Raw genomic sequence first — 23842 nt, forward strand, 5'->3', positions numbered from 1 at the left:
AAGACTGGGTAGCCTCATCTCAATATCTGGGAAATTACTGAAGCATATCCTAAGGAAGGCCATTTGCAAACATCTGGAGAAGGAAAGGATGATCACAAGTTGCCAGTATGGATTTATGAAAAAGAAAATTGTGCCAAAAAAACTTATTCTCCTTTGACAAATACATACTTGGGTGGATGAAGGGAATGCCGTGGATATAGAATATCTGGACTTCAACATGGAAGGTTTTTCACCAGGGCTTGCATGACCTTCTTATAAATAAATTGGAGAAATGTGGGCTAGATAAAACTACAATAAGATGGATAGATAACTGGCTCAATAGCTGCAAGTAATGGGTAATTGTTAATGGGTCCATGTCAGAATGGCAGGTTTTGAGTGGAGTCCCACAGGGGTCTGTCCTGGGCCAATGCTGTTCAATGTGTTTATTAATAATTTTGATTCTGACATAGAAAACTTCTCGAGCGAGTTTGCAGGTGACATGACACTGGGAGGGATTGTGAGCAAGCTGGAGGATGCAAGTGCAATTCAGATGGATCTTGACAGATTGGAAAGTTGGGCTGGAGCTAAAAGGATGAAGTTCAAAGCAGACAAAAGACAGGTACTGCACCCTTGGAAGAATAATAAAAAATATAAATATAGAATGGGTGACACCTGGCTGGATATCTGCAGTGTGTGCAGACACGCAAAAGGGGAATATGCTTTTTGGATGCATCAACAGGAGCATTAGTTGCCAGACATAGGAGGTGATAGTTCCTCTTTACTTGGCACTGGTTAGGCCTCATCTAGAGTACTGTGTGAAATTCTGGGCTCCACATTTTTAAAAGGATGTGGAGAAATTAGAGATGGTCCAGATGTGGGCAACAAAGATGATAAAGGGCTTGGAAAGCAAATCATATGAGGAGAGCCTGAAATAATGAGGCATGCTCAGCTGGGGAAAAATAAATTTAAGACAGGGCATGATAGAAGTCTTCAAATACTTGAAGGGCTGCCATAAAATAGAGGGAAAAAAAGTTTTTTTCTCTTGCTGCAGAGAGGAGGATGTGGACCAATGCTTTGAAATTGCAGCAAAGTAAGTTTAGAAAGGAAAGAGAAGGCTTTGGGAAGGCAGAGCAGATAAACACAATTAGAGCATTTTAGAAAAGCATTTCAGAAAAGCTGTCTTTTTCCTTTCTCTGCTATACAGGCCTCACCCAAGAAATCTTTCTTAGAAAGATTGGGAGATTGTAGCTCCTTGATTGGATGGAGAGTTATAGTAAGGGTATGCTGCAGGGTTGGAGCGCTGCTGCTTATTGTGCAGAACTGCTCAAATCCCCCTGATGAAGATTTATGCATGTCCCAGGGCTGAATAGGATCACTGTCTCCTCCCCCTGAAAACCCTGGGCACTTAGTTGGGAGAAGTGCAGGAACTCCAAGTGCTCTGTTTGCTTAATAGGATTCCATCTAAGATTGTCACATATTTCCAGGAGTTCAGGAACTGTAGCTTTAAGAAAAATACAATATATCGTAAGACTTGGCTGTGCTGTGATCTGGGGTCCTTCCGAGGTATCACTGCAGTCAATCGCAAGCTGAGAGCTATGAGAGACACACATGCTCTATAGATTGGGCTAATGGGTTACAATGCTATGTGGATACCAGGGCTTATCTGCAAAGTCTGTGGTTGATACACTAGTTGGTTCTTTTAACTATACAAGAGCTCTTTTGAGGTGTGAGGCAAATCACATGTAGGAGGTGCTTTGCTTTATGCCAGCAGCCAAGCTGTGCAGGGAAATGTAAAGGTCCTGCACAGCTATGTTTGGCCCACTTAGTTCCTATGCTAAGTTCCATTTGTCTGGATCTAAGGTTTAGAGTATTATTATCTAAATCAGTGATTTTGTGGGGGGTTAGCAGAGGTATGAATCATGATGATGCTATTGCAGAAAAAAAATTGACTGCCAGCTTTCCTTTGTTATTGTGCTGTACTTATATTTCCTGTCTATTCTTTGATAAAGTGTATTATGTTTAATATAAGTGACTGCACACAGATGAAATGCTGTCGTGATACCATTACCAGTCACCTGCGTAGAGACATCTAATTAGCAGAAATATCCCTCAGCTCAGCACTTCCCCTCTAAAAACATCAAGGTAAATGCTGAGTGGTCCAGAAATGACAAATATAAGCTCTTGAACTTTTTCCATGGGCTGCTTTGGCAGACGCCTATAAAAGGTGCACTTGAGAGAGATTAATAGCAGACACTGATGGAGGCAAGATGGAGCCATCAAGGGTTGGCTACCTGCATGCACAAAGCACACTTACTGGCTTGCTTTGTAAAGCTGGGATTTACTTTCAGGAGTTGAAAGAGTTCCACAGAACCAAGCTTTCCTCTGAGTGATTAGGGCAAACTTAACCACTCACCTTAGTCTCAGTTTTAAATATTTTACTCCTTCCATTTAGTTTATAAATTAATACATTCTGAGGCTAGGATAACCATCAAATTTGAACAGTGTAACATAGGCCAGAGGAACCACACAAGGTTTCTTGCAGCAGTCCTGTACATCAGAACACAGGAATTGCCATTTACTGGGTCAGATCATAGGGTTATCTTGCCCAGTATTGTGCATCTTACAGAGGCAGAGAGTGGATGCGGAAAGGGAGGGTGAACTGGGTATAATCAGGGTTTTTTCCACTGTTACTCTCTCACTTGCAGCTTCCATCATTTAAAGTCTGCATTTTACGACTGAACTAAAACAGATCCTTTACAAGAATGATGTCCACTTTTAATTTAAAGACTCCCAGAGATGGAGGATCCACTCTGTTGCCTGAGGCAATCATCTCAATACTCTCATTCATAAACTCATAATATCACTATCTAATGATGAAAGACAGGAGACCCCGTATGCAAAAAACCAACTTCTCTTACAACATCCTCACAGAAAACTGTGGGCCAAACAAAAAATCAAGTTGTGGCAGGTCCTACTAGAGGCCTCCCACAACAACTTTACCTGAAGCCATGGTTCTATTGTGACCACTTGGAACGTGGTCACAGGCAGTCCCTTGATATGAGGATGAGTCTTCCAGTAGATACAAAAGTCATCAATGAGTCTGGGGATGACTGAAGAACCTAATCTGAGAACTGCACTTTTGACCCCAGACATGGCAAACAGTTGTAAGAGGAAGGAATGGATTCTGGTGATGGTGGATCAGAGCTTTTTCCCTTCATCTCTTTCACCTATCCAACTCAACAGTGATCTGAGTTTGCTCAAAATGGTCAACACCTTTTCATAGATTCATAGATTGTGAGGCTGGAAGGGACCTCAGGGGATCATTGGGTCCAGCCCCCTGCACCAGGTGGGAAAGACAATTGGGGTCAGGTAACCCCTCAAGGTGACCATCCAGTCTCCTCTTGAAGATTTCCAGGGTAGGTGATTGCACCACCTCTGGAGGAAGCTTTTTCCAGTCTGGTCACCCTAGCTGTGAAGATGTTTTTCCTGATGTTGAGCCTGAAATGGTCTTCCAGGAGTTTATGGCAATTACTCCTCATTTTCCTCAAGGTTGCCTTGGTGAACAGCTGTTCACTGAGCCCTTAATGTATGCCCCTGATATAGTGGTAAGCCTCTATCAAGTCTCCTTTGCCTTTTCTTTTTCAGGCTGAAGAGTCCCAGGTCCCTCCGCCTTTCCTTGTATGGCTTGCCATGAAAGACTCTGATAATATGGGTGGCCCTTCTCTGAACTCTCTTGAGCTTTACCACATCTTTGTTGAAGTGTGGTGCCCAGTACTAGATGCAGTACTCTAGCTGTGGTCTCATGAATGCTGAGTAGTGGGAGAATCATTTCCCTAGTTTTGCTGGAGGTGCATCGATGCATGCCAGGGTATTATTTGCCCTGTTGGCTACAGCGTCACACTGCTGGCTCATATTCATACTGTGGTCTATTATTACCCTCAGGTCCCTATCATTCGTGGTGCTGGTCAGATTGACATTGCCAAGCCTGTAGGTGGGTAGGGGTATTTTTGTCCCCAAATGGAACACTTTACATTTCTCAATGTTGAACTTCATTTGATTCCAATCCACCCAACTTGCTACCCTGTCTAAGTATCTGCAGCCTATCTTGTTATATATCATGTCACCATTGGCGATAATACAGTGCTTGAGTCTCCCAGGTATTGATATTAATATTGTATTGAAATACTGCATTCTTCAGATTGGCTTTCCCCAAGGACTTCTTGAATCTCTTATTTTGCCCACTTCCAGAGTGGTGACCACTGGTGAGTTGGTGGTATAGGATCTGTTTCAGGAACCAGTTATTCTTCTGTCCATCCAATCGATATGGAAGATTTTTCCAAGATATCGCTGATGGTGACATTCCAGGGCTGTCAGATGTTTCCAATATGTTGTTCATTGGGGGGGGATCGATAAAGATATTTTGGCCAATACTGGTGGCTGATTATTAATGAGTCATATTGGCAGATACCAATCCGATTGCTGATATGCATCCCAGCAACTTGGAGAGCAGTGTCTGGTTGGTAAGTCTGTGGGGAAAAAGGGGCGGGGGGGGTAGATCGAGGCCCCTGCAGTGAGGGAGGAAGTGGGGCTGAGGTAGGGACAGGCACTGCCCAGCTGGGGCGGGGCGGGGCAGGGAATGGGACGAAGCCATGAGTGGCTATTCTGGGGAGCATGGAGGGGTAGGGTAGCTCTCATCACTTGTGCACCCTGGCGGAGGTACGGAGGGGCATGTGCCTCCTGGATCTGTGCGTGGGGTGAGGGCAGGCTGCTGCTGTGGGCTGGGGCCAGGAGTGATGTCGGGCTCTTCGCTGCATGGGCGGGGCGGGGGCACTGGGCTGGGGCTGTGCACAGGGTGGGTGGTGGTAGAGCTGGGAAGGGGGTGTTATGGGTTGGGCTACAGTCACCCCAGAAGTCACTTCCCCAAACTCCTCCCCCTGCAGCGCCACCGCCTGCCCCATGCAGAGACCTGGCTTAGTCCAGCAGTTGATAGAACGGTGAAGGAGGCAGGGTTTGCCTAGGATGAAAGGCTGCATAGTCAGAACCCAGTGACAGTGGAGCTAGTGACAGCAAGACCTGCAAACAGGGGAGTCTGAATGGGAGTTTTCTGGGGAGTTTGTTCAGACTCTTTCTTTCTTACCTTTCCCTCACTGTAAGCTTGCTGAGTGGAAGCAGGTAAAGGAGGAAGAGGGAATTTTTTAGGCAGTAACAACAGAAGAGGAAGGAGGAGCTGGCAAAAGATCACCAGGATAAGATTTTGCAATGCCAAAGGCTCTGCCAATCTCAGCTCTTCCTCTGCCTGTAACTGTGTGGGATTTGTCTGGGCAGTGCCTCTGATCATAGAGGGTGTTGGTACAATTTACCTTAAAAACATCATAAAACATTTAAAATGAGAGTAGTCATTAGTTAAGGAGTGTTAAACCACCAAAAGTAGCCACTAAACATTTTAAAAGATAAGTCACTTGAAAGCAGGTTTATTCTGGAAATATATTGCTTGAATGGTCAGGGGAGATCAATACTTTATTTTCATTCCTCCAGTACCCTAGGGTGCACAACTCCCAGCCACTCTACCCCTCCCTACCCTCCAAAATTCTTGTGGTTTCACCTTCCCCCCCACCCTTCCCTCTGAGAGCAACTTCTGAGTTTAATTACAGAGACCATAGAGCCATGGCTTGGCTGTGTGAAGCTCAATTTCAGCCTGAGCAGAGCCATGGGAAAGCTGCTTCTCCTAGGCCCTATGCTCTGATGGGCAATCTAAGCATGTGTTACTCAAATTGCCAATTGCTCAAATCATGAGCGAGACTTTATAAAGGGGGATAAGGCAAGGTGCCACATTTATTGATTACATGAGTTAGACATAGAGATTTGGACACACTATTCATACAAACACACACAAATCATCATACACATCATTATACACAGGCATACATGTACACAAAACAACCATTTCATCCACACATACACCAGATATAGTTACCAGCAATAGTTTCTCAATATCAGCCCTGGTTGCCCAACCCGAGGTTATTGATTAGATGATGATGATTTGAAGATAGCAGATTTGAAGATAACAGCTGGAAGAGGGTGAACAGATGAATCTGTGCTCTGATGAAACAGCAGTAGAGAAAGAGACTCACCCAACTTGGGATTTTTAAAGTATTCTTTTATAGGGATTGGCATCCTTTGTTCCAGTGCTTTGGGGTTTTTCCATACCCAGCTTCTGTTTTTGTGGATGTTCTTCTTTTGTCTTCAGCTTATCTCAGCCTTGGAGTGTTTTTGCTGCCCATCTGGCAGAATGGGTACATTCTTTCTTCTTGTTGTCTTCTTTGTGCCCTAGGCCTAAAAGGGATTCTTTAGCCATTCATTAATTAGTTTACTGACTGGTAACTTACATTTGGTGCCTCGCTGCTTACATAAACAGTTAAATCTTCTTTTCTCATCTCTATGCCATTCTCTCACCATTCACCCTTTTGCATACACTCATACAGAAAGGCTATGAAGCGTTCATTCACTTATGTCAAGCAGAGGGGTAAAAAATGGAGTTTTCAAGTTGCTTACAGGACAAGACTAACATGGTTATATTTACTATTATTACACTTTATGTTAACTTCAGCTACATTAGTTCAGTTCATGCTACATATGGAGTGGCCTTTTCAGTTTCAGCCCTAGCCCAGGAGAAGCAGCTGAAGAAGCAGCTCCCCAGGCCCTGTGCTTGGGCTGAACTGATGCAGCTGCTGGGTGCAGGCAGTGGCTTAACAGCTGCAAGACCCTGTAGCCCAGAAAAACATGCTTTCCCTGGCCCCAGGATCTTACCAACTGGGCCAAGACAGCTCTCCCCTTCAAGCCAGCACAACTCCTGTTGCCCCTAACTCAACTCCCCCCTCCAACCTAATCCCAATTCACTGAGACACATGCAAGATTTTAGTCCTTTAATTTTGTGTTAATCTTTCTCGTCCCCCTTCTTTCTCTTTATCCTCCCTCCAAGCCCCCTCCCCTGCCCTGCCTCACTTCAGACAGTTTTTCAAGATTTCTCCCCTCCCACCTTCGACTTTGGCTGGGCTCCTGCTGGATGTGGAGGGAGGGGAAAACCCTATTGTGTTTTCTCTGCCTCCCAGTGACATGCCTCCCTCTTCTCTCCTACCAGAGGAGAGTAGTAGAGTCCTGGCTCCTGTCCACTTCTCTGCTAATCAGCCCTCTAGTGGCAAGTCACAGTCATGTAGGTCTGAAACAACATGAAGCCTTCACTTGAGACTGCTTGAAAGATGCCATGATTTTATGATATCACAACACTTCATAGATTTCAGACATAATACAGGTAACCTGTGCAAAAGCCCAGAGGCATCCATCCATGTCCTGCTCTGGCTTTGCAGGGACTGTGGCCTGCATGTCCCTGCCAAAAGACAGCCAGGTGGAGGAGAGCTTGTGGTATGACAGGTGCTTCCTAATGGATTGTCTCAGGAATCAGGTAAGTGAGCTGCAGGAGGAGGCAAATAGATTCAGAAGCATCCATGAACATGAGGCTTTCATTGACCTTTTGCATAAAGAAACTCCCAGTATCATGGAAGAGCGAGAACTAGAGAAGGTGCTGGATGACAGAAGAGACAGGTTTTCTAGAAGGTGGAGCCTGGTAAATTATCACCTTGGGCAACAGGCCTGCGTGAAGCGGCTAGTATTTGCTTTGGATTCGGCCAATTTGGGGGACAGTGATTCCATTCGGTGATTCGAATCACTGTCCTGAATTGATTCAGCCAAATCTGAATTACACAGGCCCGATCCCCTGCCTTTTCTCAAGGACTGCCCCACCTGGCCCTAGGTCCCAGCTCTTTGGGAAAAAAAAACCCCACACTCATTGGCTGCTGCCAGGTGGGGGTGGTGGTGGTGATCTCTGCTGCTCCCCACTGCCCCATTCCATGTGGGGGGCTCTGTCATGAGCCCCCTGACCCCACCTGTTGTCCCAGTTCCCCCCCCCCCCCATGGCTGCCCCACCCACCCCAGCTCCCAGCCCTTTAAAAAAACCCCAACAACCAAAAAACCTTGAACTCACTGGCTTCTGCCCAGCGGGAAGAAATCCCTGCTGCCCCCCACTACCCCATGCTGCATGGGGGGGCTCTTCTATGAGCCCCCAGAAGCTCCAAGACTGCTGAAGGAGCCAGTGAGTCAGGGTTTTTTTATTTTTTAAAGGGCTGGGAGCTGGGGCTGGGCAGGGCAGCCATGGGGGGGGGGGCTGGGAGAGCAGGCAGGTTGGGGGGCTTGTGTCAGAGCCCCCCATGTGGTGTGAGGCAGTGGGGGGGGTGCAGCAGGGATTGCCCCCCCCCCCCCGCCTTGCAGCACCCAGTGAGTAAGGGCTTTTTTTTAAACAACTGGGAGCTGGGGCCAGGCAGGGCAGCCATGGGGGACCTAGGACAGCAAGCGGGGGTTGGGGGGCTGCTCAGGGGGCCTGGGGGAGCAGGCAGAGGATGGGGCCTGGCAGGGGTCCCACCATGGCTCCATCCCCTCTCATCCAGACCCCTCTCCCCTGCCCCCTACTTACCAGCATGGAGTCCGGGTCTAGCTCCCTGCTGCAGCCAGTGGGGACTGCCCGAATCACCAAAGCTCTCTGAATCTTTTCCAGATTGATTTGGAGAGCTTTGAATCAATGTAGACCTTTTAACTGGTCCCCAGATTCAGAGATTCAGCCACCGAATTAGGCCAAATCTCCTCTGAATCAATTCAGCATCTGAAGTTTTGCACTACCCTACTGGGCAACACTTTGACAAAACCTCTGGCAACAGCACTCGTCTTCTGGACCTTCAGCTGCCTAGCTGGAGAACAGGTATGAAGCCCAAGCACCCAGTGAAACCTTAAACATTTTCCATCTGCTTAAGAGAAATAATTCTTCTGCTATATTCAGCACTAGTGAGGCCTCACTTAGAGAACTGTATTCAGTTTTGGGCCTCATTTTTCAAGAAAGATGTGGCTTAGAGGCCTGGGTATCATGGGGAAAGACTGAATAAACTAGGACTTTTTAGTTTGGAGATCAGAAGAACGAGGAGTGATTTGATCTAGAGCAGTTATAGAATCTCCATTCCTGGAAATTTTCAAGAGCAGATTGGACAGATACTTTGCTGGCATGGTTTAGTTAGGAATGTTCATGCCGTACACAGAGGGATAGACTAGACGACCTTGTAAGGTCCCATTCCAGACCTGCTTTCCTGTGATCCTAATTTTTAACAGTAAGGGCAGAATCCTATTTTACTTTAAATGACCAAATGGCAGCTAGCCAGCCATGTAACTGGTATTTTTTTGTACATATGCAGAGTTTGCATTCTCTTCCACATGCAGTGAGGACATGTTGTACTGGGTAATGCCCTGGGGCAGCCACCTGGATCCTTGCCTTCCTTGTCCCCACTGGCCTCTCAGGGTTCAACCATGTTGTCTCGCCTGCCATGCTTTGATGTTATAATTGGACTGGGAGGCTGCCCCTAGAGGGCAGGAGGATTTTGCTTCAGGTCTTAGATCCTTGTCTGGGCTGAGAGAGGTAAAATGCTTGTTAAGTGTTAGGGTGCAGCCAGCATTTCTTGTAAGAAAAAAGACTAAAAAACCCCACCCACTTCCAGCGGCAAGCAGGCAATCTGCAAAACTTCTCCATGCATGGACCTCCCAGGGCCTTTAGCCTGTAGCCTTTAGCAAGGATTTAATGCATTATAATGTATTTCATATGCATGGTCACTGAAGGAGGGTGGGGAGTTGGGGTTAACACCTGCTGCCACAGCTCCAAAACAGCTTCTTTTTTTTCCTACCCCCTGGCAGGTTTTTCTTTCCAGACTATACTGTTATGAGAAGTGCGATACAAAAATGATTTTTTTCCCCAATGTTTGCTTTGCAATGCAATGTTTTCTTTACAAAATCCTGCATGCAGCACCTTTTGGAGCTGGGTTTGCAGATGCCCTCCCCACCCCCACACCCAGCCAGCTGCAACCTGCTCTCCCCCTGGAGAGAGCTCATCAGATTTTGGTCAAGATTGCTTTGTCCTACCTTGCCATATCTCTCCTCTCAACCTTCTCCAAGGACAGGGAGACGGTGAGAGGGAAATGAGGAACAGCACTCCCAAGGCAGCCCAGGGTAATCTGTTCAGCTACCTCTAGGCCTCTGCAAAATCAAGTGTATTCAGAGACAGCATCCTTGTGGCAGAACTTCTTTTCATTGACATTAAAAAAAAATTTCTGCATTTCAAATCACAGCGCTGGACAAGCCTTGCCAGGGCTCTGCACTAGGTACTGGCATGGCTTACCAGATGGTTCTCAGCCATCTCCAGGAGTCACTCTAGCAGGGAGATGCTAATTAGCCAAGGCCAGGGTTTCAAAAAGCACTCTGTTCCACATGAGCGCACACGTGCCTCTTGCCCTGCCTCAAACCCCTTTACAAGTTTGCAGCGTGGGGAGAAAATTAGACCCCTGGATATCCAGGGGTCTAAAAAAAATGAAGTATAAAAAAGCAGGGTAGGGCAAAGTTCCCAACCATGCTCTGAGGCAATTGGAGGCTGGGACCACCATCGAGACACTCTGGCTGCCAGAGCGTCTCTATGGTTGCCCCTTGCCCTGGTGCTGAAACACGCGGCCGCCCAGGCCGTGTGTTTCAGCACTAGGGCTCCAGTGCCGGTGAGTAAGGAGTCGGGGGGGCTGGAGGAGGGGGCAACGGGCTGTGGGGGGGGGACCCTGATGGCCCCGCCCACTCCCCCAGCCCCCCTGACCCCCGCCAGCCCCCCTGAGGCCCCTGACCCCTGCCACAGCCTGCCCTTCCCCCCGCCAGCCCCTCCAAGCCCCCCGACCCCTGCAGCAGCTGGCCCCTCCCCTGCCAGCAGCACCCCCCCCCCCGAGCTCCCCTGACAACTGCCGGGGCTGCCCCCCTGCCAGATCCCGGAGGCCCCTGACACTTGCCAGGGCCGGCCTCTCCCCCCGCCAGTCCCCCGAGCCCCCTGACCCCTGCCCTGTCCGGCCCCATCCTCCCAAGTGCCCCCCATCCCTGCTCTCCCACCCCGTACTTTAAAAAAAACAAAAACAAATCTGGGCACGTACCGGCAGTCTGGATGCAGCGTGGCTGCCTGGGGCCCCGCCCACACGGTGCCCGCAGAGGGACCACCCCAGCAGCCCCAGCCCAGGCCCTGCTGCTTCCCCCCCCCATCCTGTGCTGCCCATGGGGCTCTGCCAGGAGCCCCTCCACCCCCACCCCCACCCCTGCTTCTCAAGTAAGCAGAGGCTTTTTTCCCTCATTTTTTTCTGTTCTTTTTCTAGTTTTTTTTTTTTTAAGTGATGGTGCCTGGGACTGTGGGGGTAGCCTGGGGGGCCTGAGGGTGCAAGTTGGGGGGTGGGGCTGGGTGGGGAAGCCATTGGGGGGGCCTGGGGGAGTGGGGCAGCCATTTGGAGGGCTGCAGCAGGTGGTGGGGGATGGGGCCATGTGGGGCAGCAATCAGGGGGCTGCGGTGGGGCATGTGGGCCTTGCAGGGGGGTGGCAGCCCCTGTGGGGGCCATTTGGCCCCTGTTGGGAGGCTGTAGCCCTTGTGTGGGGGATGAACCCCCTGTTGGGGGGCTGAACCCTCTGTTGGGGGGTGTAGCCCTTGTGTAGGGGACCAACTCCTTATGTGGGGGCCATCGCCCTGTGGGAGAGCAGGAAAATATGTATTCATGAATTCATGAAACATGTATTTAGAGTTCACTTTATTATTATGATAAGAGACTTGCTTTAACACTGTAGATATATCAATAAAACATTGTCCAACTGATCGCTGTCTCTGTTTCACTCTCTCTCTTTATAGTGGTCTTTTGTTTTACTTGTGGAGGAACATGGATTTGGGGGTATTTTACAGAGTGATTTTGGGATTTTTTTTATCAGGGGTTTTTCAGTTTTCCAATAGGGAACACCAGAATTCCTGCTAGGGAGGCCAGTGGCAGGACCCTGCCTGCTCAGAGCTGGCACCTTGGAGCCATCTGGCTGTGGTTGACCTCCTGGCGAAATGGGGCCAGGAGGACATGCTTTGACAGTTCAAAGCAGGCCACCACACCCGGAACATCTTCCGGGTGATAGCTGCCCAGATGGCCAGGCAGGGGGCACAAATGGCAGTAGTGCCGTACAAAGGCCAACCCTGCAACTGCAGTCCACTGGCAGCTGGCCCGGAGGGGCAGATGCCTCTACTGCCTGTGCAGTCCCCATTTGAGTCTGGCAGGTGCACAGCAGGTCACAGCCGGGCAGCAGCCCCCACTGCCAGACTGCTGCAGTGGGTAGAGGGTGCAGGGAACTCTAGGGCTGCTTCAGCAGTCCAGCTGGCACAAGGGGTAGTGTTCCCAGGTACCAATTGGCTGGGCCCCAGAAGCTCCTGAGAGCTAGTAGCCCTGAGCTACTTGCCAGGGCAGCTTTTTATACTGCTGGGGACAGCACAGGTGCTGGCCCTGGGCTCTAGCTCCCCCTGGCTGAAGATCCGGGAGGAGCCAGGCGGGGTTATTTTGCCGCAAGTGGCACAATTTGCTCCACAACAAAGTGCATGTCCGAGCACGTGCACTGAGGCAAAAAGCCCTGGCTCAAATTTGCATTGCTTCTATTTGAGCTGCTGCAAGCACATGTGCTTGCATGTGTGGACATGCCCAGAGAGGCTAGAAGTGTTATGCAGCAGATCACTATCCCCAGACATATTATTGTGGTGCCTGGAAGGTAGTCCAACCAATCTGAAATATGGGCCCTGACCAGCTTTGTGTCCAGCCTGGGAAGCTACTGCATTCCTGCCCCTGGCCAGCTGCAAACTGCTCCCCTTCTCCCAGGTCCATGCCCTGAAATCAGGAAGGAACAAGTACAAATTAGTTTTTTTGTTCCTCATCTTTTTTTTTTTTTCCCACAATGAATTGATTGCAATTCAATTCAATTGAGAAATCACAATAAAGCTAAAACAGTATACACATTTTTGTTTTACTCAACAATGCTCTTGGTAGTCAACTGGTGAATACATTTTTTTACATTACAGCCATTGCCAGCAAATGCAATATAATAGGATAAAACATCAATTCACAATATGCTCCCAAATTCCCTTGAATAATCCCTTCATATTCCCCTCAGTATTACTACTATCAAGCAACTGTTGTTGTATAATATGTGTGTGTTCCCTTTCTCCAATCACATGCAGTATGTCACTTGGTGAGGAATAGATGGAGGGCTGCGTGGTGGGAGGGCGAAGGGGAGGGAGGCAGGCAGGCAGCCAGCCCCCCTTCCTGGTTATTGGCTGTGTCCCAGCAGTGTTTTATTTTTGGTCTATATGGCATGCATGGTTAATGTGGGGTGGGTGGGGTGGTTTTCAGAGAGCTGATGACCGTGCAACTTTTATGGAGTCATGGCATTACTGGAAAGAGTTGCAGGGTGGACTGTTATTGGATGGAGGGAGGTCAAATGCTTGGCCAGTGCTAGTGTGCCACCAGCATTTCTTGCAAGAAAGAAGACTAAACAACCCCACCCACCATCAGCAGCAATCATGGACCGACCTCCTAGGGCCTTTAGCAACTCTATAAAGACTTTAGCAATGCATTACAATGTTCCCTGCCAGAAGATGGGTGGGTGGTTGGGGGAAAGGGAAGGCAGCAGGCAGCCTGCACCCCTTCCTGGTTACTGAACATGTCCCAGCAGGAAGTTGGATGGGTAAAGAATGGGGGGCTAGGCATGGTCCCAAAGGGCTCCCCTCAGGTGGGGGCCACCATGCATGGTCTGAAAGGGGCCTCCTCAGGTGTAGATTCATGGCCCGACTCAGCTGGATAAGTCAGGCCATGCTAATGTCTGTTATATAGTAAGTTTTAAATTTTTGCTGGCCACAAAGCTTAGGGAGGGATGGGGGAGAGGGAGGGAGGGAGGGAGGGAGAGAATCAGGAGACAGAAGCCTCAAGGAGACAGAGTGGTGGGTGGGTGGGTGGGCAAGTGGGATTAAGAGCCTGCAGGCATAGGACTACTACCTGGACCCTGGGAGAGGATTTGCCAGAGGGCTTGGCCAGCAACTGAGAAGAAAGCCTCTGCAATTTAGAAAAGAAACTCAAGGAGTGGGTGATAAGGAAGGACCCACCTGTGCCCCCAGCCCTATGCCACTGCAGTGGTCATAGCTCCAAAAGCACAGCTGCAGCAATGAATGAAATAGGCTTGCAAAACTTGGGAAAACCCAGCCTCCTGCATGAGCAGGAGTTGCACTGGTCAGATGACATGTACCCGAGTCTGAATTTGCTGGGACATGGCCAGTAACCAGGAGGAGGGCGAGAAGACTATGAAATGGGCCTGAAGACATGTTTTCTGTATTTACCCCAGTCAGAAGACAACAACTCTTAGCATACTCGAGCTGATGCTCAGGCCAAAGCCCGTGAAGAAAGCAGGAGGACTTCACCAGCAACCAAGAAGAAAGCTTCCACATTTGTGGACAGCAACGATTCTCTAATTATAATTCCATTATACGCTCATTAGCAAACATGGCTAGCAACCAAGAGGAGGGTGAAAATAATATGAAATGGATCTGCAGAACTTGTGCAACCCTTACCATACTTGAGCTGATGCTTGGGCCAAAGCCTGCGAAGAAAGCCTCTGCAATTCAAGTAGTACACAGAAAAGAAGCCTCAGCAGTACTTGTAGCCAGCAACCAGGAGAAGGGCAAGAATAATATGAAATGAACCTGCAGAACTTGTGCAAAATTCAAGTAGAGAGAAGAGAAGCCCTAGCTGTATCAGTGACCCACAATTCAAATATTACAGGTTGTGCTCTATGTCAAGGGTTGTGCTCTATGTCAATGAGCAATATATGTCAACCCTCATCAAGACGGAATCCAAGGATGAGGAAGTAGAAGGATTGTGAGTTAGGCTACATGGGGGGCAAGGAGAAAGGGATTTGGTGGTAGGGGTCTGCTACAGACCCCCACATCAAGGGGAAGAAATAGATGCAGGGCTCCTGAGGCAGCTCACGGAGACCATAAAAGCTAAAGAGGCGGTAGTCATGGGGGACCTAAACTACCCAGACATCTGCTGGGAGACACAGACGGCAAAGTCCCACAGCTCACGCAGGTTTCTAACCTGTGTACAGGACCTCCACCTGACACAGGAGGTACATGGTCCCACTAGAGGGAATGCCGTACTGGATCTGGTATTGGCAACGGGGGATGACATGGTAGGGGACCTACAGATCAGTAGGCATCTGGGGGACAGTGATCACCTAATAATAGAATTCACCATAAAACGTCGAGTGGGTAAGGTAACTAGTAGGGTGAAAGTGCTAGACTTTAGGAAAGCTGATCTCAATGCACTCAGGCGATTAGTCAAGGACACACTGCAGAGTAGGAGTTTTGAAATGATGGGAGCCCAAGAAGGGTGGCTGTGCCTTAAGGAAACGATCCTTCGGGCACAAAACAAGATGATCCCCATGCAGGGTAAAAGAGGGAAAGGGGCCAGGAGGCTTCCCTGGCTGACTGCAGTAATCCAGGGCAGCCTAAGGGCCAAAAGGGGAGCACACAAAAAGTGGAAACAGGGAGAGATCACCAAAGACGAATATACCTCCTCTGCTCGTGCTTGTAGGGAGGCAGTTAGATGGGCCAAAGCTACCATGGAGCTGAGGATGGCAACCCAAGTAAAAGACAACAAGAAATTGTTTTTTAGATATATAGGGAGTAAAAGGAAGGCCCAGGGAGGAATAGGACCCCTGCTAAATGGGCAGAAACAATTGGTGACGGACAGGGGGGACAAGGCTGAACTCCTCAATGAGTTCTTTGCCTCAGTGTTCCTAAGTGAGGGGCACAACAAGTCTCTCACTGGGGTTGTAGAGAGGCAGCAGCAAGGCACCAGACTTCCATGCGTAGATCCTGAGATGGTGCAGAGTCACTTGGAAGAACTGGACGCCTTTAAGTCGGCAGGCCTGGATGAGCTCCATCCGAGGGTGCTGAAGGCACTGGCTGACATCATTGCACAGCCACTGGCGGGAATATTCGAACGCTCGTGGCGCACGGGCCAAGTCCCAGAGGACTGGAAAAGGGCTAACGTGGTCCCCATTTTCAAGAAGGGGAGGAAGGAGGACCCGGGCAACTATAGGCCAGTCAGTCTCACCTCCATCCTTGGCAAAGTCTTTGAAAAAATTATCAAGGCTCACATTTGTGAGAGCCCGGCAGGACAAATTATGCTGAGGGGAAACCAGCACGGGTTCGTGGCAGGCAGATCGTGCCTGACCAATCTAGTCTTTTTTTATGACCAGGTTATGAAACGCCTGGACACAGGAGGAGGGGTGGATGTCGTATACTTAGACTTCAGGAAGGCCTTTGATATGGTATCCCACCCCATACTGGTGAACAAGTTAAGAGGCTGTGACTTGGATGACTACACAGTCCGGTGGGTGGCAAATTGGCTGGAGGGTTGCACCCAGAGAGTTGTGGTGGATGGGTCGGTTTCGACCTGGAAGGGTGTGGGCAGTGGGGTCCCGCAGGGCTTGGTCCTTGGACCGATACTCTTTAATGTCTTCATCAGCGACTTGGACAAGGGAGTGAAATGTACTCTGTCCAAGTTTGTGGATGACACAAAGCTATGGGGAGAAGTGGACACACCGGAGGGCAGGGAACAGCTGCAGGCAGACCTGGATAGGTTGCACAAGTGGGCAGAAAACAACAGAATGCAGTTCAACAAGGAGAAATGCAAAGTGCTGCACCTAGGGAGGAAAAATGTCCAGCACACTTACAGCCTAGGGAATGACCTGCTGGGTGGCACGGAAGTGGAAAGGGATCTTGGAGTCCTAGTGGACTCCAAGATGAACATGAGCCGGCAGTGTGACGAAGCCATCAGAAAAGCCAATGGCACTTTATCGTGCATCAGCAGATGCATGACGAATAGGGCCAAGGAGGTGATACTTCCCCTCTATAGGGCGCTGGTCAGACCGCGGTTGGAGTACTGCATGCAATTCTGGGTACGGGAATTCAAGAGGGATGCGAATAACCTGGAGAGGGTCCAGAGAAGGGCCACTCGTATGGTTAAGGGCCTGCAGGCCAAGCCCTATGAGGAGAGACTAGAGAAACTGGACCTTTTCAGCCTCCACAAGAGAAGGTTGAGAGGCGACCTTGTGGCTGCCTATAAGTTCATCACGGGGGCTCAGAAGGGAATTGGTGAGTATTTATTCACCAAGGCGCCCCCGGGGGTTACCAGAAATAATGGCCACAAGCTAGCAGAGAGCAGATTTAGATTGGACATTAGGAAGAACTTCTTCACAGTTCGAGTGGCCAAGGTCTGGAACGGGCTCCCAAGGGAGGTGGTGCTCTCCCCTCCCCTGGGGGTCTTCAAGAGGAGGTTAGATAACCGTCTAGCTGGGGTCATCTAGACCCAGCACTCTTTCCTGCCTATGCAGGGGGTTGGACTCGATGATCTATTGAGGTCCCTTCCAATCTTAACATCTATGAATCTATGAGTATGTAAAGGCAATTCATAATTCTTAATAATCCATAATTCTTAATAATGTATGTATTTACTTTAGGATGCTGCCTGATGGGGGGGGCAATCCCTGCTGTCCCCCACTGCCCACACTGCATGGGGTGGCTCTGCCATGAGCCCTCTGACCCCACCCCAATCTCCCAGCCCGCCCCATGGCTGCCCCACCCACCCCAGCTCTGGCCCTTTAAAAAAAAAATTATAAAACCAAAAAAACCCCAGAGTCAGCAGCTCCTGTAGTGGCCTCAGGGCTTTGGGGGGCTCATGTCAGAGCTCCCCAGGCAGCACAGGGCAGCGGGGGGCAGTGGGAATTGCCCCTCCCCACTGGGCAGGAACTGGTGAGTCTGGGTTTTTTTTTTTTTTAGTTTTTCTTAAAGGGCTAGGAGCTGGGGCAGGTAGGACAGGCATGGGGGGAGCTTGGACAGTGGGGTGGGGGGGTTGGGGGTCTCATGCAGAGCCCCGTACACAGTGTGGGGCAGTGGGGGGCATTGGGGATTGCTCCCCCACCCAGCAGCACCCGGTGAGTTGGGACTTTTTTTTTCAAAGTGCCAGGAGTTGGGGTGGGTGGGGCAGCCCATTGCTGGGGCTGGGAGAGTGGGTAGGGGATAGGCGTATGTGATTCAGACATTCTGCTGATTCAGCAGCAGACAAATCTCTAATCAGATTCACCCAAATTGATTCAGGACAGTGATTTGAATCACCAAATCAAATCACTGTCTCCGAATCGTACAAATCCAAATCCAAAGTGAATAGCTGCTTCTCACAGCCGCTTCTGCATTTCTTTACGTGCTTATTTACAGCAACACTCACTTGATAATAGGCTAGTGTGGGGACTGTAACTCAATGAATACGAGTCAATGATATGCTTTTTACTGCATAGTGTCCTATTGAAAATAGCCTCAGCTGCACTTGTGGCCTGGTCAGCAACCAAGGAGGAGGGCAAGAAGAAAGTCTTGCCCTTCTGGCAAAGCGTCAGGCTCAGAATTTGGTACTTTTCCCCACCCAGAAGGCCCAGCCACGGGAATAGAGGGACCTAGGGAGGAGCTTGCTTGCTATTATGGCCAGTAACCAGGAGGTGGGTATGCCCCCCCCTCCCCACCGCCCCCGCCATGGGGAAAGAGGCAGGGAAGGTGCATAATCACCTGCCTTATGCTTACTATCTGCTTTCTCATCATAAGGAATCAAACTGGAATTATAAGTCTATATAACATAAGTTTATATTATACATTGGCTCTCTCTATATATATGGGCTATATATATATGGTGGAGGCCCAGGATATGCGTAATAATTGCCCAGGATGTGTGGTATGCATGCTGCAAGAGGCAGATGGGGGTGGTGGTGGTTAAGCAGATCTAGCTGCTTTGAAATGCTGTGATAAGGAATTGAACCCTTACAATTATTATTGACCATTAATAAATCATTAATATTAATATTCTTACAAACTCTTATTAATATATTACTGTTGGAATTAATATTATTGACTCCTATTATTAGTATTACCTGTTATTATATTCTAAGTCTATGTAAGTCTATAGGATGAAAGTCAACTATAATTATAATGCATACTAGTTCAGTTGAGAGAATCCTGAAAGAAGTGTTGTCATCCTCTTCATCTTCTCTTTCTTCCTTTCTCTTTCTTCCTCTTGTCACACCAACAGGGATTGATCAGCCTGCGGCTAGCAGTGGAAATGGATCTAAAAACCAGAGGGAGGGAGGGAGGATAGAAAGAGCATCAGAACTTGTATTGGTGCCTCTTGTGCACTTTGCATACCTTCCTTCATGCCCATAAAATTCCCTCAGCCCTGTTTACAATAAAGTTGAACTAAACAATGCATCCCCCCAAACCAGAGAGGACCCTATCAGGGTGCAGGACAGTGGTGTACTGATGGTGGTGGGTGGGGAGGCTGCTGCAGGCACTGACATGAAGGGGGCACCATTGGCAGGTGCCTGGGGGTGCTACCACTCCACACTGCCCCCCCACTCCACCCCACTGCCAAAGCCACCACCAAAGGCGGCTTGCCTGGGGTGCACAAGATCGAGGGCAGTGGCACCCCAGGCTTGGCCCCTGGTGCAGGAGACCCATGGTATGCCAGTGGTGCAGGGCCTTGGGCAAATTAGCCCCTCCCCTGTACAGAGTGGATCCCACATGCTGTGGCAGTGGTGTCAGGGTGGGGAGCTGGTGAGCACCCTGATGCAAGGCCAGTGGCAGTGCTGAAGAGTCACCCCATCCACTCTGCCCATCTCTGTGGGACCCCCCCAAAGCCCAGGGCAGTCTATTCGGTCTATTTGCTCCCCTTCTAGGGCTGACCCTGCCACCCCCAGGGCACAGACAAGTGTCAGGTGTCACTTACCAAAGGTGGCTTGTAGCACATAGCCATGTCCTCTTTCGAGTCGCATGTTGCAGAGGTGTGGGCATCAAATAGCACTTACCAGGTCCAGCATTTCTTGGGTCTTGGTAGCAGTAGATGATGTATCACCCACATGGGTTTCTTCCTGACCATCCACCTCCTCCGCTTCATCATCTGTACTAATCTGTGGAATGGAGGGGCTAAGTAGAAATAAGTGTATGGTGACCAATGGTTCTTCCTGCCACTCATGGTCATCAGGGAGCAGGGAGTGGTCTCTGTACAGCCAAGACATGCTCACGGTTTCATCCTGAGGAGGGGCTGCTATGCCTCCTCCTCCTGCCCAACCCTGGTGCTGAAAATCTCCATAGCTGGATTGTCACCCGCATCCTTGGAGAGAATTATGGACAACTTGTCTTAGAAGGGAGCAATTGTGTGACCTGCCTCAAAACAAGAGTTTGCATCTTTGGCTCTGTATAACACCGATCTCAGGGACTTGATCTTGCACTGGACCTGGGTTGAGTCACGATTGTGCCCTCGCACCTGCATGCCTTTTGATATCTTGACATAAACAGGCTTATTCCTCCTACTTTCCAGCCTATGATCCTTTGCTCTGAACAAATGTCGATTAAGTCCTCCAGTTCCTCCTGGGTCCAGTTTGGTTCACGGGTGTTGAAGGTATCAGCCTCCTGGGACATCAGCTCCATACTACTGGCCTTGGCTTTCTGAAACATGGTGAAGCAGTTCATGGTCAACAGCACAAGTGATTCATGAGAGGGGGCTGGTGAAATGGGGGGGGGGGGAGGGACTTTATACTCAGGCTGTGCTTGCATGAGGGTCTTGGAAAATTCCAAGGATTGTGAAGTCATTACCTGTAAGTGTCAAAACACCCAAAGGTGATGAAGCATCCAGTTTACCAACAAAGACCTGGTGATGGGCTTGAGCATGGGGCAAATAAGGCCATTTTACTTTGGGATGGCTGCTCAATGGCCCAGAATGTTGCAAAAATTGATGACATCTACCTGCCTGTTTGTGCAAAATAATTTTATTGCAGAAGCACAGCCTGTTTTCCCTGAAGTGGCAAAAGTTTTGAGTAGCCTAACAGGAGAGGAGTAAGCAAAACATTTTTTTGTTTGTGAGCTTGATTAGATCAGAACACCAGTGCCCCTGGGTGCTGGGGTGAAGTGTTGAAAAAGCAGCTACACCAAGCTCCAGACCACAGAACACCCTACAGTTCCTGCCCCGCCGCTTGGTGCAGACGTGTGAGAAGCCACTGCTGATGGAGAAGGGCAAAATGGAGAATGAGGATGAAATGCATGGTGATGGAGAACAACGCAGCGAAGAGCGGTCTGACATGGAGAATAAGGAGGACATGGGTGAGCAGGAGGAGGAGGAGGTGGTAGTACTGCTTCTGCAAATGCTGTTTACCGGGTGATTACTGCTGCAATGCTTGAGAAGGATAGGAATGATGATAGAGCATTCAGTGGCAAGGTGTGTTCCTGCTTTAACAGCAATCAGAATAATAAGATGATACAGATACTCAGAGGACTTGGAATATCCAGAGGAAAGCAAAGAAGTGGAAGATGACTGAGCTCTGTTGAAAAACCTGAGGAGGACCAGAATCCACACAGTGTGGGCCCATGAGAACAGTTTGGATTGGTGGAAGCGAATCGTGATGATGACTTGGAAAGACCGGATCGACTAGATCTGAATGAAAAGGGAGACATTCTATCATATTGTCTAGATGCTGGGGCTCCACATTGTGAGGCAGGATACTAACATGCATTGGGCCATCTCACCAGACAAGAGGGTTGCAATGCCCATCATGAAACTGGCCAGCCCACCCAGCCTCCACTACATTGTGGACCAGTGCAGCATGGCTGCCTGCATGGTCAGGCTGGCAACTTGTGAGTTATGTCAGATGCTAAAGGAGATCGCTTCAAACAAAATTATCTGCCTGGCAAATCTGCAGCAAGTCATAGGTGGCTTCCATGACAAAGTGTTCCCAAACTGCATGGGGGGGGGGGGGGGGGCCTTAAACAGTACTTACATCCCAGTGCTGTGTCCTGCAGGGAGGGGAAGGGCTTTCACAAATAGGAAAGGATATCCTGCAAGCCATGGTGGATCACCAGGGCTGATTCATGAACATTTATACCAGGAGGGCTGGCAGTGCGTATGATACGTGTGTGTTCAGAAACTCCCCTCTGCCTGGCCTCATGGAGAAGAGACACTACACACCCAGTGTGAAGGAGATAATAATCTGCGGTGCTGCGGTTCCCTTGGTTATATTAGTGGATGCTGCCTAGCCCCTAAAGCCCTGGCTCATGAAGCCTTATGGAGGGAATGGCACTGACCCACAGAAGCTGTTTTTTAACCACTGTCTGAGCGGTTGCAGGATAGCCGTGGAATGTGTGTTTGGCTGACTGAAAGGATGATGGAGGGCGCTCACATGCGGGCTTGAGATGGAGCCAGAAAATATCACAGCCTTTGTAGTGGCAGCCTGCATGCTGCACAATATCTGAGAGAGCTGTGGAGAGGTTTTCAAGGAGTCATGGGAAGAAGCAGCATGACAGGCAGCAGCCAGACAACAGAGATGTGCCTGGGCAGCAGCAGCACAGGGACTGAGGAGGTATCCTCAAGGACAGGCTGGTTGGCAGCCCTTGTGCATGATTGTCTGGCAGAATATATTGCTGACAACAATACCTACGAGTTCTTTGTTGTTTCTCTTTGTTATGTTAAAATAAATTCATTTATACTTGAAATCTGCATCTGTATACAAAGGTGTTGCAGATGGGGGGTGCAGGGGAGGATGGTCAGGAGAGGAGGGAAAAAATGTGGACTGGGCTAGGGTTTTACTGCTTCCAGACTGTCAGTGGTTTGGGGGAGGGGAGCACTATGCACTGTCACCTACATCTGAATGAGCCCCCCACCCATGTGGGTGAGAAGGCTATCTATAGCTCTTAGTGGGCTAGGTGGGTGGGGAACCAAGCTGAACAGCAACCCACATTTTCAAAAACATTTAAAAAACATTTATAAAACATTTCACAACACACCTCCAAAAGCCATATGTCGCACGACACAAACAGACTGACAGTGGAACCTGGGCAGAGACCAGGAGAGTTCCAATGGAACCCCACTGGAAACTGTATGAAGATCAATGTGCTCAGGAATGCTGGGAAATGTAGTCTAAAAACACCAGAACAAAAAAAAAAAAGACAGAAGAGCTCACCAGCTTGCCACCACCACCACTATTGGCAGCAATCACCAATCAACCAGGCGGCAACAAACACCCACTCACTACTCTAAACCCCGAACACTTTATGATATCATAGGAGTTATATAGTAAATAAAAGAAAAAGCACATACATTTGTACGTGGTGGGATGGGAAGGGAAAGGAATGGGAGGGGAGGATTCATGCAACTTATCTTTGGAATGGGGATTGCGATTAGGTCTTTGGGATGGAGAGAGACCAGATCGACAAGTGACAAAGTTTTTGGGGTAACTGTGCCCAGGGGAAACTCCCAGTTAGAGGCCGGGGGCGGGGACAAAGGAGGCCAGTTTACATGCGTCTCCTACCGTAATACATTAGGAAAGACATTACGGGGAGTAGATTGGTATTTGACTCTCCCTACTGAAATCCACAGGGAATGACACAGGAGACTTAAATCACTCGAAAGTGCCATGTCATGCAAACATGAATGCCGTGTTGTGCAGACACAAACGTGCTGTACCAAAAAAAGATGGATTAAAATTTTCAGGCACTTGACATTAATGCCTGTTTTGTCTGTACACACCCTAGTATTCTAGTTCTGGCTTCCTAAAAAGGTGAAACCCTTTGTTTCCCAGTGCATCAGGGGCTTGATTATATTAGGAGAGGATCATTTGTTAGATTTTAAAGTCTTACATTGAGGAAGAGGAATCTAGTTCCTTTGAGGTTACCTGGTATGAAGAGTCAAGCACTGACAGGCAGAACTTCTGAATGTTAACCTTTTCCTTGCAAACAATTTGTTGTGAAACATTGGGAAAACCTACTGAATTAACCCTCTTTCACCTGAAATAATAAGAAGGATTAAAGTTGCTT

Source organism: Alligator mississippiensis, chromosome 10 (assembly GCF_030867095.1).
Source record: "Alligator mississippiensis isolate rAllMis1 chromosome 10, rAllMis1, whole genome shotgun sequence".
Classification (NCBI taxonomy): domain Eukaryota; kingdom Metazoa; phylum Chordata; order Crocodylia; family Alligatoridae; genus Alligator; species Alligator mississippiensis.